This window comes from Lissotriton vulgaris, chromosome 3_1, assembly GCF_964263255.1.
Source record: "Lissotriton vulgaris chromosome 3_1, aLisVul1.2, whole genome shotgun sequence".
Taxonomy (NCBI): Eukaryota; Metazoa; Chordata; class Amphibia; order Caudata; family Salamandridae; genus Lissotriton; species Lissotriton vulgaris.
Window position 1 is genome coordinate 808679180 of NC_141689.1, and position 17425 is coordinate 808696604.

Here is a 17425-nt window from a genome sequence, read left to right on the forward strand (position 1 = left end):
CCTCCAGTCTTGCGGTGAGGCCTAAGAAGCAGCACGCCCTAGAACAACAGTGACTGAGGTCACAGGACCCTTGAGAAGGGCCAGCTCTAGGGCGGTGCAACTAGTGTGACCGCACCGGGTGCTGACTGTAGGTGGAGGCATCATGTTTGCAAGTATATTATAGTTTTAAAAACACTTGCTGCCTCCTTCCTGGCCTCCAGCAATTTTTGGCAATAATAAAAATGTCATGATGTAAATGTAGCTCAGAGGGTTAATGTACCGGCTGCAAAGAACATGCGCCATGCAGTTCACAAAGTGAACATTAAGTAAATTGGTCAGTGGGCTACTGCTTTTGTCAGAGAGATCCTTTTGTTACTTGCAGTTTATGAGTTATAATCCTAACTTAGAACAGTGAGCTATTAACTGTCATCTAAGAGCTGCAGGCAAATTGCAAGGTATAAATTAGAGTGTTATGTTCCACTACCCCCCTAGCCCCCCCCCCCCCCCACCCCAGTCTTTGATTATCCTAATGTCCCAAAAAGTGTTCTTTTGGACAGAAATCAATTCTGATTATTAAGGAGAACCCCCAACCATGATATTACCTTTTACATTCCGGGTATTGTGTTTCTCCACACCAATCACTATAAAACTATACGGGCTACTGCTATGGTTGTCATGTGACTCCTACACCTTGTAGTCCTTAGTCTTATGTAACATTTGCTATGCAGTGATTTACACACATATTGATGGTCTCTGTGCAATACGTGTGTGATGCAAAGTGCTCTGACACCCTACAATGGTATGGGTGGCACTGTAAACCAAATTAAATGCATCTGAGAGAGAGTAGTTATGGAAACTAGGGGGGCACAGTTAAAGGGTGTTAGTGAGGGAATCCATGGCAGAGGTAGTCATTGGGGGGCACTAACAAACATTAATGTACAGGACACCACCAGTGCTATGGCTGACCCTGCCCTTGAGGCCAGTCTGCCTCTCCCATAGGTACCTCCATTGGCCTTGTTTCAGCAGTAGTAGCTGCAACTCACCAGGGATTGGCAATGCAGGACTTGCACGCACAACAAACTAAGTTCGTAAACTTACAGTCACCCGGCTTCATTCACAAGCACTTTTAACATGTGTTGCCTGCTGTGGGGCCACTGGAATTAATTATGCAGCAAAGAATGACAACATTATGCCGTAGTGTTGACTAAATTATGCATTAAAAAAATGGCTGCAGCGTAATGCAGTATATTTTCGAGTTTTTTTATTTTGACATGTTTACACATGCTAGCAGTCTCTGGAAAGATTTTGCCTTATTAGTACCAGTGTAACATACAAACGCAGCAGTGAGAAAGGTGACCAGTCAACCTTTACAATAGGCCATCCATCCACTCCGCAGCAACACAAGTCACATTTTATATTAACTTTTGATATATTTGAGTTATCATGAATTCTAGCACAAAGAAGCCAATATTGGTAAACATGTGTGCTACAAATAATCCTTTAACATACACTGTGCATACAGTATATTCAATCTGGTGCTTTAATCATAGGCTGTTTTAAAGTATTCTGATGAAAATCAAATCGTGCTGAAGACAGCCTTGATTGGTGTTGAATCGAGGACCCGGAAGTCTGCACACCTAGCAGACAGAGATAAAGCACCTTGTCAGAAAGTTTAGCGTTTTCTGTACAGGCGGTGTTTGTTGGCCTGTGGCAGGGTCAGTCACAAGTCCTGGATTCCTGGCATTTAATTGAGTCTATCCCAGTTCTGCGCCCCAGTGTTTCTTGTGCCCCACCTGCCACACATCATGTCGGAGGATGGTGATGATGTTAACATTTTGCCCCCCCCTAGAAAATTGTCTGCGGACACCCATGTCCGTCAGCTGGCAACCTCGGGGAAGTCGAGGTCTTTGCCCGCTAAGGACATAAAGCACTGATTTGGACCAGTTGATCCTGTAGCCTGCGAACCACCCAAAAATGTGAAATATATCCATCACCACATTAAGATATTATGCCGGGGAGGCAAGATAGAGCAGGATATCATCTGCGTACAATGATATGCGGTCCTCCCAACCATATGTCCATTTGAGGCCCCGAATGGCGGGGTCCTGATGGATCCACACTGCGAGGGGTTCCAAGGCCAAGGCAAAGAGGAGCGGTGACAGGAGGCAACCTTGCCTGATGCCCCTACCAAGAGAGAAGACAGGAGATTTCTGATTGTTCACAACCACCTGTGCCAACGGCTGGCAATATAATAGACACACCCATTTAATAAATTCCGGACTGAATCCAAGCTTGTGAGCACTTAACATGTAGGGCCATTCAATGGTGTCAAAGGCCTAGGCGGCGTCCAGTGACACCACCACAGCGTCTTCTCTGATCGTATCTGCCCTGTAAGCTCCCTAGTCTTGGTGCGATTAAACTTGCGTCTTCTAGATGTTCCATGATGCAATGACATTATGGCTGTGAGTCTGAACATAGAAATCTTCACCGCTACTTTGACCCAAGGCCACCTGAAGACAACGCTTCCTCCACGGACACATCCTGCAGCATTACTTAACTGAACTTTACCTTCTCAGAACAATTTTCTCAACATTTCTTCCAAGTCCAAAGGTAAGCGCTGTCTAGGCCCAATACACTTTGTGTCTATGAACCATGATCCTTTGCAGTCGGGCATATATTTCAATTTTGATCCGATCTCGCATGACCAGATGTCCACGGTTGGTGCTTTGATGTTTTAGGTGCTAGTTTTATTTTAAAAAAAATAATTCATTACTCTGAGTTGACTGATTGGATGTTTGTCATTTTGGTGGCAAATAACTGACTAGTATTTTCTCGATTCTTCTAAATTGGTGTAGGATTGTTCTTGTGTTTTGTTTTCACTTTATTGCTGTGTGTGTGCTGCATAAACAATTTACAGATTGCCTGTAAATTAAGCTTGACAGTTGTTTCTGCCAAACCACCCAGGGTTAAGCACAGGGTAATTTAGTTAATTTTTGTGTTTCACCCTGCAAGGGATTGTAGCTGTTACTTGATGAGGGCTCAGACCCCATGCTACCAACAATCCAATTGCTCACACACACTATTAAATTGTGGTTTCAGGTGCTTGACATTTATCACTCTGTTGAAGTATCTAGGAGTGCCCAAGCCCACAAGATAGGTATCCACACTCACCTTTTTCAGCACAATGTAAAACACTGTCCATTTGCCATGGAGGTCTCTGTGAGACATTGGCTCCACCACCCCTCTTTCTGAACAGGTTGGCATTCCAGAAATATCTCCATCTGCTTGCACCTTTCTTGATCATTTCCTGGCTGGCCTCAGGATTCGTTGTTAGCCTTTTTCATGTTCTTAGTCGTCCTACATCTTAGATTCAAAGGGCCTCTGAATAGCTGCCTACTGTCATGATTCATGTGGTTCAGCAGTCGCAGTTTCATTAATACATTCAATTCGGGATGAACCTCTCCAAGAGGAGAGATTCAAAAAACGTCACCCTTCTTGAAAACCCACCCCTATCCTGTGCATCCAGCACTCCAAGTGTGTTAGGTAAATATATGCATTCTCTAAACTGTGATTGGTGAGGACCTAGCCAATGCTTGTTTAAAATGTCTGTCTTGCCATGCTGAATTACACACGAACTTAGAACTGTTTTATCGTGCAATGATCAGGGCATAATCTGCAGAAGACGGAGAGAAACGGTAATGTAAAAGGAAAAAAGAGACACTTTTAAAAATTGCACGCATTCGTGAACAAATGTTCTCGCACTGTGTGTCGTTCAACACAGCATGAGGGCAAAGGTAACGCGTGCGGCTGAAGGAACGTCGCGGGGTGTGGCAAGTCTATAAAAGCCACACCCGGGATTCTAGAAGGTGCTTAGCCTTCCAGACACATCAGTGGAGCGTCGCGCCTGAGATTTCCTACCGGCGATCCTAGAGGCTGAATCTGCACCAGAGTCTTCAGTCTTCTTAACATCGTGATACATATGACTTCTGCATGCAAGGAAAGAGCTAAGTAACTCCTCTTTTGAAAAGGCGCCCATCGCTAGCGCTAGCAAAGACTAATTTTTGGACTCTTTTTATTAAAAAGAACTTGGACATTAAAGAAACTTAGAAAACTTCTGTAAAGGGGCCCAATTGCAGAATTATTTAGAAACAGTGAAGTTTAGGAAACTGTTATGTTTTAGAATGTTTGTAAAACTTTATTTCAAAAGTGAGAAGTCGTTTGACCAGCTACTTGGAGAATGTTAAGTGAGTAAATTTCTGTGTAGATTTGATATAATATGTACTGGTATTATTAAGAGAAAGTGTAAATGATTTATTTTGTTGTTTCACATAGAGCAATCATTTTTTTGGTGACATAAAGATCTGGGGGTCAGACAATACAACTACCTTCAGACTCCTAAGACCAACATCTCCTCAACCAGTCTTCAACCAAACTACCAAAAGACGACGACTTCCAGGACGCGAAGCCTAGCTTAGTAGATCGCAGGTAGGAGCTTTAAGACTTGTCACTAGAATAAAGTAAAAACTGTGCTAAAGTAAAAACTAAAAAAAAAGGATAATGTTCTAAGGAGTTTTCTTGTTGCTTCGCAGGTCGACTACAAGAATATAAATAGCGTCAGACTCAGGCCTCTCTCCCTAACCGCTATCCATCACCCTAGTGTTAGGTTAAAGCTCACAGGTTGTTAGTTAGGGTTTCTGGAAGTTTGGCTCATAGCGTCTCTGCAAAACCAATCAAGCACCTTACAGGTAAGGGATCGTGAATACACAGGTAAGAGTGCTTGATCAATCTGACACCTAAAAAGAAGTTTGAAGTGTCTGAAGCCTATTTACGCATACAATTTCTCCCTGTAGGTTAACAGAAAACATTGCAGTATGACGTCACACTTCTGGCTGAGTTTCTTATTTAAACCCCAAATCATGCCTTTAATGATCTTGTTAAATCTCTCAACAGTCCTATTTATTTGGAGGTGGTAAAGTGTGGTGAATGTGTAAGTCACCCTACACTCATTTCCCATGGCCTTCATGTATGCAGACATGAAGTTTGCCCCGTGATCTGAGATAATCTCCTAGACTAACCCTACTCTGTCAAAGATACCAATCAGGGCCCTGGCCCCAATGGAAGTACTCAGAAATACTCCCTCGGGATAACTAGCAACGTGGTCCACTACTAACAGAATTAGCCTGTTCCCTGCGGCTATGCTAGCATCTATGTGCCTGATAACGTTAATTCCCACCCTCTCAGTAGGCATTCCCAACCCTGTTATTGGGATCAGAGGAGCCGTATTGGCCTTGTTTATTGTGAAATATTTATATCTGTACCTTTGCTGAAGCTGACGGTCTGCATGCTTAAAATGTGCAACATATTGAATATCAAAAAGAAAATCGAAGTGTATGTTGATTTCATGTCTTTCAAAAAATGTTAGGTGTGTTTGTTGTCCCACCCACATCCACAGTTTTCCCTGATGAAGGTGTGGCTCCGCCGTGGGTCATACACCGAAATTCTGGTTGGCATTTGAAGTTTGTTCCGTGTCCACTGGATCATGTTCTCTTACCACTGGGAGAACTCACGGGATATTTGTTATCTTAGCATCAGCTGGCAGTCTTACCACTCTGAGTGAAGTGTGATGTTTTCTGATTGATGAATGTCTGTATGAATGATATTGGTAGTATGAATGAAGTGATGTGTGGGATATTATTGATTATTGATGATGTTTATTTATGATATATTTGTAGATATTTTAGTCTGTTTTGATATCATGAAAATAATAAAAAATTGCTATTTTTGCAAATTTTGTCTGTGGTCATATGGCATAATTTTTATGTCAGTGTCAGCTTCAGCCAACAATATATAATCTTGGGACTCTATTTTAGTGCCTTTGGTATTTTGAAATTTAGGCAGCAGCTTTCTTTGCTCGGTTTGTTGTACTTAATTCCCCTGTGCTACTTGCCTAGTATTCGTTTTCGGGGGTCCCCCTTTTAATTGGTCAACTCTGTCAAAAACATCAGGGTTGATCTGCTCAGGGTACACCAGACTCTCCGGCACAGTAGTAGCGTTCACTCTTGTGTTTCTCATAGCCTCAATATGGGTCTTGTCTGAGCATATCCGTCCCACTCGTGGTGACAAATGCAAAAAGAACAATTGATGGACAGAATGGAATGAGGCATTAAAAATATCCATGGTATCGGGAGATAATAAAGGTCTCAATATTATCCTGTGGATAAAGGAGTAGCAAAGGTAGTAGGAGCCTTGAAGCAAAAGATCATTGTTGAATGACTATAGAACCAGAAAATAAAAACAAGCAGCCTCTAACAATAGAAAGTAAGCAGTGGAGCATGAAAAACGCTTTGAAAAATGTAGGTAGGTAGGCGGACGAGAAACCAGTCACAGTGAAGCGCCTCACATTTAATTATGGTGAAGCATTCTATGGACTTACCACGACTGCACAACATGTCAAGGTGCTTAAGAGGCAGTAAAAATATCCTTGGCTTCGGGTATAGTTGAGCATGTATACATTGTAGCGTAATGGAATTATATTAAAATTCTGCCGAGATGAAGAGAAGCGCAGTGATTCCTGTGGTGCGTAGGCTTTATAGAAAAGCAAAATGGCGGGCGCAACTCCAGTCACGTAGACACACCGCACATCTTGAGATGGAAGAAACGTTACACAGGCTCACCACGAGTGACAAGGATGCCACTGGATTCTAGAAATTATTATAAAAGAAGTCCCAGCATTTTCGAAGGTGACAGGTCGCAGATGCTGCCTGTCAGTGCGTAAGTCCTCGGTGTCCGACGCAGCGACGCTATCCAGCTGCCATCTTGCCTGGCATCAGACCATGCCCTCCTGCGTCTGCCTGCTTTGATGTGCTCAGGCTGTCGAAGCACTCATTCCCAGCCCCAGAAGGAGCACGCAAGAAGCCTCCTTGTGAAAGAATTGTTGGGTTTCCTCACAATCTCCTCATTCTGCTCTAAGATGGTCAGTAGTTGTGAGCCATCTTCCCAGGCCCTGAGGGCCTCGTTTATGAGGTCCCTTGCACCATCAGAACATACCTTTTTGTAACGTTCCGTGGTGCAGGCGCCTGCTCTATATTTATGAGGCAGCACTAAGCCACTTTTTTTGGCTTAATGCTGCTTCATAAATAATGTTCCCTTTAGCAGAGTTTTCTGAGTTAAAGGAACATGCAATGGGTGTTGCTGGGGGTGTTCCCAGCAAGATCTGCGGCATTTTGACACTGCCCCAGTTTTACGAGAACAGGGGAAAAGGACAGGTATGCGCCATATCTTTTAGACACAGCGCATTCCTGCCCTTTTCTTTTGCTGTAGGGCAGCGCAGCAGGAAGGCCTTGTGCGCGGCCTTACGGCAAAAATGAAGCCCTGCGTTCTTTAGATTAATCCTCCTTCCTGGATTCCCAGCTCAATGTTATCCCCTTCGGCTTGTCCAAGGTTCTCAGTTCTCTAATGCTGAAGTGCTCCATTACAGACAGGTCTGCCTCCATCTTCCCAAAAGGTCAAGGTGGAAAAATTGGAATACATTTTTATTTATGCTCCTTTGGATTCTTCCGGTCATAAATGGGTTATTTAGACAGGTTCATCTCAGAGTATAAAGCTACAGCTCTCAGGCTTTCTTTGCAGCCTAGTCGACGGCACGAAATGTGCTGTAGTCCACATTTAATATTTAATTTTCCATGCTACTTGTTTTTTTCATGGACAGCCTTTCTTGAAAGTGGAAATTGGAGATTAACCATGTTTAAGGGGGTCACAGCAAACAAATTGGCTGCACTGAGACATTGTCATTTCTGCGGCTGGAGGCACTTCATCAACTGCTTGGGGCTCCCGCAGCATGGGAAGCCCGGTATTGCCAATAGAGGGGGCAGAAGACTCCAAACCCCAGCAACGCTTGCGGCTGCCACTGCAAGGACACACCATCATTTTTTCTCCTGGAGGTGTGTTATCAGCTGCTCGGGGCTACAACAGAACGGGAAGCCCAAAATTGGCAGTGGAGGGGTTAGGAGGCTCCAAGCCCCAGGAACGCTTGTGGCTGTCGCTGCAAAGAGATACTGTAATTTCGGCACCTGGAGGCGCTTCATCAGCTGCTCGGGTCCGCAGCCATTCGAGGCTGGGCTGGGCTTATTCTCTTGGCCGGTGCAGAATGTCTCATGCAACTATACTAGTCCTGAATGTCCCTGTCCTCATTTGGACGCCACGCGGGTCGCAGAGCATGGCAGAAGCCCCTATAGTGAGTATTTGAGTATTGGGTGTGGTTTGGTCTTTGCCCAGATTGTTGGTATTTGGAGGCCCATTTTAACTTGGACATAGTGGGGAAGAGAAAGACAGCCCCTGTTAGTACCTTTCTGGCATTAAACATGCACTATTGATTCTTTCTTGGCAAAAGCAGTGGGGGCTATTTCAAAAGAAATAGATAGGGCAGAGAGGAGACTCTCGTTGGAGCCAGGTGGTCCCTCTCTCCCTTTGCTTGGCAAATTCTCAGACATGGCCAAAAAACATCCCCGGAAGGAACATCGGGGCGACCTGGGGCCTTTAGATCCCTCTAGCCCTAGTAACACACTCCCAGGTTCAACAACAACAATAAGGAGTCTACAGCTTCTCATCAGGGAGTTTAATTGGGGGGCTCCCAAGCTCCCAAGAGGTTGCAATGAGTCAACAAGAAGAACGAGACTGCAAAGACAGGGAAGGGAACAGCGAATAGCAACTTGATGGGCGTACAAGAGCTCTGGGCTCCTGTAAAGCAAACAATTACCAAAGTACTGACTGATCTATTGTCTAAGTTCTGTAACAAACTCACCAAAGTAATGTCAGACTCTAGAGACACACTAGGTAGAGTTGAAAGTTTGTTGGCCTCTATTAATCAAGTACCCCCGAATGCTAGCTCACATCTACAGACAGTACGAACTGGAAATTACCCTCCAGATGTTCCGAGCAGTAGCCAGTCCCTCATTACTAATTCTAGGGAAACAGGAGTTGCGAACCCTCCCAGGTTCATCAACAACGATAAGGAGTCTACAGCTTCTGATCAGGGAGTTGAATTGGGGGGCTCCCAAGCTCCCAAGAGGTTGCGATGAGTCAACCAGAAGAACTGGACTGCAAAGACAGGGAAGGGAACAGGGAATAGCAACTTGATGGGCATACAAGAGCTCTGGGCTCCTGTAAAGCAAAAAATTACCAAAGTACTGACTGATCTGTTGACTGAGTTCTGTAACAAACTCACCAAAGTAATATCAGACTCTAGAGACACACTAGGTAGAGTTGAAAGTTTGTTGGCCTCTATTAATCAAGTACCCCCGAATGCTAGCTCACATCCACAGACAGTATGAACTGGAAATTCCCCTCCAGATATTCTGAGCAGTAGCCAGTCCCTCATTACTAATTCTAGGGTAACAGGAGTTGCGAACCGTGAACCTGATCTTCTGGGTATTTGGCCACGACCTCTCAATTCCCATCCATGCTGTGTGGATTTGACCTATCAGTGCCCACAGATAGAGGAATGAGAATTAGTAACAGACAACCTATCTGCCATCAATAGTCCTGGTTTACCAATAATTAATCTTCCCCAGCCTGTTGCCCCTACACCGCAATCCTGGTAGGGATGGCAGGTCTTTGTTATCAAAGGGATGAACCCACTGAACAACTGATTAACAAAGTGACTCACTGGTTAGGTAGACACGCTAGATTTAAGGTTGAAGCCCACAAGCATATTCTGATGGCTAGGTGGGTATTAGCGATAGGATGGTCTAGAAAAACATTTAAAGGTGATAGTGTGATAGTCATATTTAACTCTCCAGAACTGGCACAAAACATTTTGCGACAGACCTCCCAGCCCCTCTTCTATGAGTCTGGCATTAAGTCTGTTTTTTGTAGGCCCACCTATAACACCATAAGTAGTAGTTTTCTTTTAATCCAGGCTGGGGTCTCTCTTTCCACTGGGGGAATACAGGCAACTGTTAATCCTTAGGCTCCCTTGGTGGACCTTAATGGCCCAGATTGACAGTGAGAGTGCAATGGTAAAAGCAATGTCAGTGTCATGCCTGTGGAATCACTGATACATAGACTGACGAGCAGGGAAATACTGTGTGGTGTAAACGCAGGCCACTTTTCTAGTTGCTCACGCAGTACTGGGCCTATTAGCTCAACGGCAGGTTTCACTGTGCCACTTTTAAATCATATCCAGGGTATGGGGGAACATTTAAATTGAATTTCCTGGAATGAGGCAGGTTTATCAGCAAAATTTGCTGATAAGTGGCTTCAATTTATTAGATATTTTAATATCATTTGCATTCAGGAAACCTGTGAGATTGAAATACATTTTTTTCCTCGAGGGTTGTAAAACATTTTTCTGCTCAGCAGAGGGTTCAAGAACGGGAAGAGCAAGGGGTGGCTTACTCATCTTCATAGCCCTCTGGATCTGTGGATCCGTGAAGTACCTGAACTTTGATTCCAAAGTAGCACAAGGTCTCAAATTAGTGGTTGGCAAATTGCTTCAGTTCACATTAATCAATTTTCATAAGGTGAAACAGAAGAACCATGGGCCGTCAAGTCTTGTGGAATTAAGAGGTCACCTTGAGTAATTCGGGGTGAAGGCCTACAGCAGTAGAATTTAATTTTATTAGGAAATTGTAATTGTCATTCATGTCCAGACCTAGCACAGAGTCTGTGAGACTGGTCCACATGTCCGATCAGGGAGGGATTACATCTGGAGCATTCCTTAGAAGGTCATGAATAGAATTCTATCCTAAATACTTATGGCTTAATATGTACCCTGGATTTGATTGCTAATCCCTCTGAATCTCCTGTGCCTCTGAACTACAAAGGCAGGGGATGCACAACAATTATTGATTTTCTTTATGTTTCTTTTTCCTTGGGACAGTTTATGTCTTCTTTTACAAGTCAACACAGTCCTTTTAGTGATCATGACCCTCTGACTTTGGTGCTTGAAGTCCTGGGCAACCAGAGTGTGTCCCGTAGGGTAAATGTGGGCACCATTGCCACAATTGATCAAGGGAGGCATTTAAGGTTGTCACAGTTGGACACCAATTCTTTTAATCATTCTCTTTTTAGAATGAGACAACAGGAGATTTTAAAGTGTGTAGACTTGTTAGCTCCTGGAGAAGAGTCCTGGTAGTTATCCCTCCCTTTGAATACCTGATATGGTTTCATAGTGAGTGCTCCTGGGCTCTGCGGCACCTCAAGATGGCCCTGAAACAGATCCAATGCAACAGAACCTGGGTGGCAAGTTGTCGTAGTAGGTACAAGGGGGCCTTTAAGGGCCGGAAGCGCTTGCTACTAAAAAGAAGCCTGGGAGGAGTTAACATAAGAAAGCAAATAGAGGGACTGCACCCTTTTCTGGAGGTTCATTAATAGCCCTTGTTTCTTAGAGCCGGAAAAACTGCACTAGGTCATAATATTACCTCGGAGCGCTGGAAGGCCTATTTTGAGGGAGTCTATAACCATGGACAAAGTCAGGAGCCCATTAAAGTGCCATTTTCCCCATTTAGCGATGGATCAATTAACTTTAGTATTGATGAGGTTAGGTTGGGTGTTAAGGCATCATCCCGGAACAAGGGCCCCAGACCCAACGGGAACCCTCCAGACCTTTTTTCATGATAATACTGATGTTTGGACACTGGTTTTAACCCGGGTAATAAATGCTGCAATAATAACAGTAATGCCTTCTTCAAGGTCCACTGCCACCATTGTCCTGATTTTCAAGAAAGGGGATAGTGACAATCTTGTTGTTACCATCCTATATCCTTTATTGACACTACTGTTAAAGTTCTTGACCAGGTCTTATTATATAGTGTTTCTGATTGGGCTGATACTAATCAAATTATTTAGAGGTGCAATATGGAGTCCGCAGAGGAAAGTCAGCAACAGACTAGTGTTTAAATCTTTATCTATTAATTCCTAAGTATACGATAGCCAAACCTAGAGGTTTTATTGACCTCCTCACCTCGGTATTTGACCAAGTGAACCGCAGTAAACTGTGGACTCTACTTGGTGACCTAAGGGACGACCTGGCGATTATAAATGTTTTAATGACCCTTCTTGCTAACACTACTGCTGTAGTCAGATACAACCAGGTAGAGGACATCACTAATCATTTTAAATGTTCTAGAGGGGTCAGACGAGGATGTATACTATAAGCATGGGCGGAAAATCAGTTTCGCTCGCGGATTTTGCAGATTTTCGGTAAATTCGCAATCCGCGAGATTCGCGAATTTCCCGCAAAATCCGCAAATCCGCGAGCAGCAGATTTTATGGCTTGCTCGCACTGTTCGCGTGAGTTCACGGCTTCCCAGTTCAACCTCGCGCCCCGCGAATAAGCGCTAAATTGCAGAAATACGATCTTAGCAAAACTGAAACTACTTACCAGGTTCAAAAGTTCAAGCTCATCATTAGTAGCCATTTCCTGTAGTGCTTCCTGAGGGGCCCCTCCAGAGTTCAGTTGCCTACTTGCAACTATTATGTGACCCTGCTCTGACCCTCAGAATAGTTACACAAAGGTCCTGAATTACAGCTAAGGCAGACAAGCAGGAGCCAGGCTGGAAGTTCAAATCCAGTGACACATTAATCAGCCCCTAATTCATTATTGTCAGTTGGGGCAGGGCAGGTGTTGTAACTAATTTTGCAACAATGAAAGCACTTAGCAAGTGCAAAAGATCACTAATCAGGAAGCACTAAGGAAGCAGGTGCCAGCTAAAAAAATATTCTGTGACACATTAATCAGCCCCAAATTAATTCAGGTCACTTGAGGCAGGGAAGGTGTGCTTTGCTTTGCCGAAAATAATGTACACTGGACAACCAGAGGGTGCGGTGATGAAACAGAGGGTGGCATGGGTGGGCCAGAGGGTGGCATGAGTAGTCAGAGAGTGGCAGTGGTGACAGAGAGTGGCAGTGATGAAGAAGAGTGTCCCAAACAGGCTGGACACGTAGAAACAACAAGTTCGCAAAACTTGCGACCCGACAGGTAAGTTCGCATTTGCGAAATTGTACAAAACCCTCGCAAACTGGCAGAAACCCGCGCGAACACAAAAAAAAATCCGCAAATTCGCGAGAATTCGCGGATTTTGCGGATTGCGAGTTCGCAAATCCGCAAAATTCGCGAACGCGAGATTTGCAAAATTCGCCCATGCTTAGTATACTAGTTCCTTTTCTTATTTACGTTATATATTAACGGACTAGAATAATTTTTTACAGGCTGATACCCGCAGGTTAGGCAGGAGACCAGTCCCCATCTTTTTGTACACAGATGACATGGTATTGCTAGCACGAACATTAAGGGGTTTACAGGTCCTATTAGATGGGTCTGTGTCTTTTATGAACGGGATGGAACCACCACTGAAATTGACTAGTATAATATGGAATTCGGTAAGCAGTCCACTAGACACAACACTTACAACGTATTTACACATAGTTTAGCGAAGGTCCCGGTTTCTCTGACTTAGGAATCTTATTTGATGAGAAACTTAATTGGAAACACTTGCAGGATGGCAAGCTATTGGACATGAAAAAATCATTTGGAGCTATTGCAAACTATGCCAATAGACTAGGCACATGGTCACTGGAGGTGGTTTTAAAAATATGTTATTCCTTCTGTATTGTCAAGGCTGTATATGGAAGTGAGGTATGGGGGTACACATCGGTCAACAAATTAGAGACCGCAAAAAATAATTATTTTAGAAGAATTCTGAAAGTCCCACAGGGCATTCCCTCGTATTCTGCACACAAAGAATTAGGCTCTATGTACATAATGGATTTGGTGGTGGTTAAACCTCTGTTGTGCTGGGTAAAGATTTGGTCTCTTGAGGAGGCAAGTTTGAACTGATTAGTAATTGAGGACTGCCTCTCACTCAACCATGCAATTAAAATCCCATGGTTAAGATATGTTAAGCAGACCCTCACAGCTCTAGGTAGAGCAAATATGTTCACAAGATATGATGCAGTGAAGCCACAGGACAGGAATATTGTTAAAGAATTGCTTTTTTTAAATATGTTACCGCTTCCCGAGAGAAAAAGTAGCTAAGGAAACACATAGTAAGAGGGCATGTCCTAATTAGGTCTTTGCAGGGCATGGAGCCTTGTCAATCTATTTTTTAACAAGTGCTCATGACAGATTTGTAATTATCCATTTTAGATCGAACTTGTTCCACCATTTATTGGCATCACCTCCTAGATTTCTATGTAGAGGATAGAAGTCCCTGTGGCTGTGACAACAGGTCTCCACAGCATACCCTACACTTTGATTTCCTTTGTAAATATTTTACTCATTATAGGTGATTGTCTCCTATACTGCTTTTAAAGGAACTGAGATTTAGGCATGCCTGTGTAGCACTATTGTATTTGCAACTTTTGCCTAATGTTTGCATGCTTTTTAGTGTTATTAACTTTTTAAAAGCTTCACTAAGGGGGGTGTGGCTTGGATCGCCACAAGATTGCCGTGTTGGGTTGAGGCTCCGCAATTGAATGGAACCTCAACCGTATTCCTGGAGCCGTTTCCTGTCGGAGGCAGCCAACCTGTGTAGCTGAATATGGAGCCAGTGCGAGGGCACAGGAAGCGGCTATTTTTTGTGTTACTGTTTACCCGCATTATTGACCTGATGCCCCCATGCTGCTCCCTACCTTCAGACGCCTGAGGTGGCGTCCGTCATTTTTTTCTTTTCCACATGTCGCATTTCTCTTCCGTCAGACAGAGCGGCTTCATATGCGGCTTTTTGGGATGCCGCTAAGCTTTTAAGCTTTTCTGCATTGTTTACTGTCCAGCATCAATTATTGCCTGGAGGGCTTGTTTGTCAGAGTATGGCTACATTTATAACCATTTTATATTAACTAATGAAGGTATTGTTTTTCTGGAGGATTCCTGAAGCATTTTACACAGCCTTTTTAATGAAAGTCCCCAATTTTCAGTTGATATACATTTTGTACTCCTCATTTGAATGAAATCTGGCTGTGTGGAATATAATTGCCCGGCTTGCTCATTTTAATGTCTCATATCAGCATTTTTCTTCGCACATTTTGGAGATGTTTGCCTGAGCCGAATTTGAATTGCTTTCTGACCAATGTTACAATTTCCATCTTTGTATCCAGTAGCTGGAAGGCCTCCTTAAAATAGACCGTGCTGGCTGATTGGTTTTCTGCTGCTGTTTCTGCATTGTGCAGACCCTACATTCATATAGTAATTGTTACCAAGTTCAATATTATTCATTAAACAAGTTTTACCTGCAGTTGCCTATTGAACCAGACATATCTATCAATAGGTAGTTCATAAAGGAACAGTGGTGTATTTTCTTCATCATTTCTCACAGCCCTCTATAAGCATCTTACCACTGTCTGTGTGCACTCATCTTCTCGAAACTGTAATATATTAGGTACTCATTTACATGGAGGTTTCTGCTTCACTTGGACAAAAAGCTACTTCTGTTAGTATGTCTTCTCTCCGCAAAGATTCCAACCCAGCCACCCCCACAAAACATCACAAGAAGGAACCTAACTCTCCTACAAAGTCTCCACTATCTATAACAATGGAAGATCTCCTCGAACAACCACGGTTGCTTTAACCCCTCGTGGTACAAACAAATTCCACCCTTCAGAAGCTGGAGGAGAAATGGTCCAATTTGGAATCCAGAGAGTCGGAGGTGGAACAACGGATTAGTAATACTCAAGATCTGATTCCTCAGGTTGCATATATGTCTAAAGAAATTGCTCTCCTCAAGACGCAAAAAAAAGAAGATTTAGAAAATCGTATCAGGCGTAATAATCTTCGTATTTACGGCATTCCTGAGGGGGAGGAAGGATCTGATATGCTTATGTTCTTAAAAATGCACATTCCTAAAATTGTTGGTCTCAAGGATGGCACCACTCTCAATTTGCAGCGTGCTCATCACATTGTCCCTAAACCTGATGCTTTGTCTACTTCTTTGAATTTTACTCGTCCCAGAGGGATAATTGTCTTATTTGTGGAGTACTAATGGTTCTCTCCGCGGCAAAGTCTAGTAAGCAAATGCCATGGTCTGGTCAAAAAATGTTTTTTTCTCTAGATGTGGCCTGTGCCACTGCTGCCCATCATAAAGAATTTCTCTCTATCTGCCCAGCTCTTCATTCCATGAATGCCAGATATAGTCTTGTTGACCTCTGCTTTTTTAAAGTCACATATAAAGAGAGGTCCTACTCTTTTGACCGCCCTGAAGATCTAACATAATTTATTTCTCGTCACAAAGGAGATGTCATGAACTTTGGAGGGCCATGAATAATATTGTTGTAACTGCTGCTTTGATTTGTTCCCTCTCAGTTTATATGGTTCAATCCATATGTTAGATAGGTTTTGTCTTCTTTTTGGATTGTTGGTCATAGTCTGTTGTTGCAGCTTTTCCCAGTTTACTGTGGTTCTTTTGCTTTCATTGTTGTAAATTATATGTTACTTTTTCCCTCTGTCTTTTTCTACAGATGTTACCTCCTCCCGTATGACCTCACTTCCCTGACGTTCTTCCCCTTCCTTTCATCTCATCCCCAATGCTCCTGGTCTATTCTCTTGTTTGGTAAGTGGTTGAAAAACAAATTTAATGTACCCTTTGTTGTCAGTTGATTGCTAAAGTCGAACTTCTATGGGAATCTGATTTGCAGCGTACCCCCTCAATTCACACATGGAATTCTATATGGGCTCACATTCATCACACATTCTGCAATGCTAGCACCATTTAGACTCTCTATTATTTTGATCAAAGATTGTTTTTTACTCCTCTATCCCTTGCCAAGTATAATGTAGAATTATCCCCCAACTATTGGTCTTGTCAACATAACCCTGGCACGTTAATGCACTCCTTTTTCCATTTTCCCAACATTTTCCGTTTTTGGACTCAACTATATAAATCTATATCTTCCATTTGTTCTATTAACTTTCCTTTCGATGTTTATTCCATATTCCTTGGAAGTAACTCTGTAATATGGATTTGGTCCTGTTAGGCTGGTATCTTTGCGGATATGCTAATTGCTATTACTTTTCAGATAATAGCTTCCAATTTGAAGGATGCTTCTAAAGTTTCCTATTCCGCATGGTGGAATCTTCTCTGCTACCATCACAGACTGGATAGAGCGTCCGTCAGCAGGTCTCAACAAATGATTCATAAAGAAGTCTTATGGTCTCCACTCACTAATTATTTATCCTCGTCTGTGCTTCGTAACAATGACTCTTCTTTTGTTTACCAACCGCCATGCCTTTTCCTTTTCTTCTTTTCTTTTCTTTCTTTTGCTTTTGTAGCTTTTATTAGTCAAGGTTTAGTATGTTTTCTCATCAATTATATAATTATGTTTTTTGGTACTCTCTATATAGTTTTTGATGAAGTAATTTCTTATTTTTCCCTTCTTATTTTTCTTTTCTTTGTTTCTTCTTTCTCCTCTTTCTCCGCCTCTTTTCTTATTTATTTTTCTTTCTTTTCTTTCT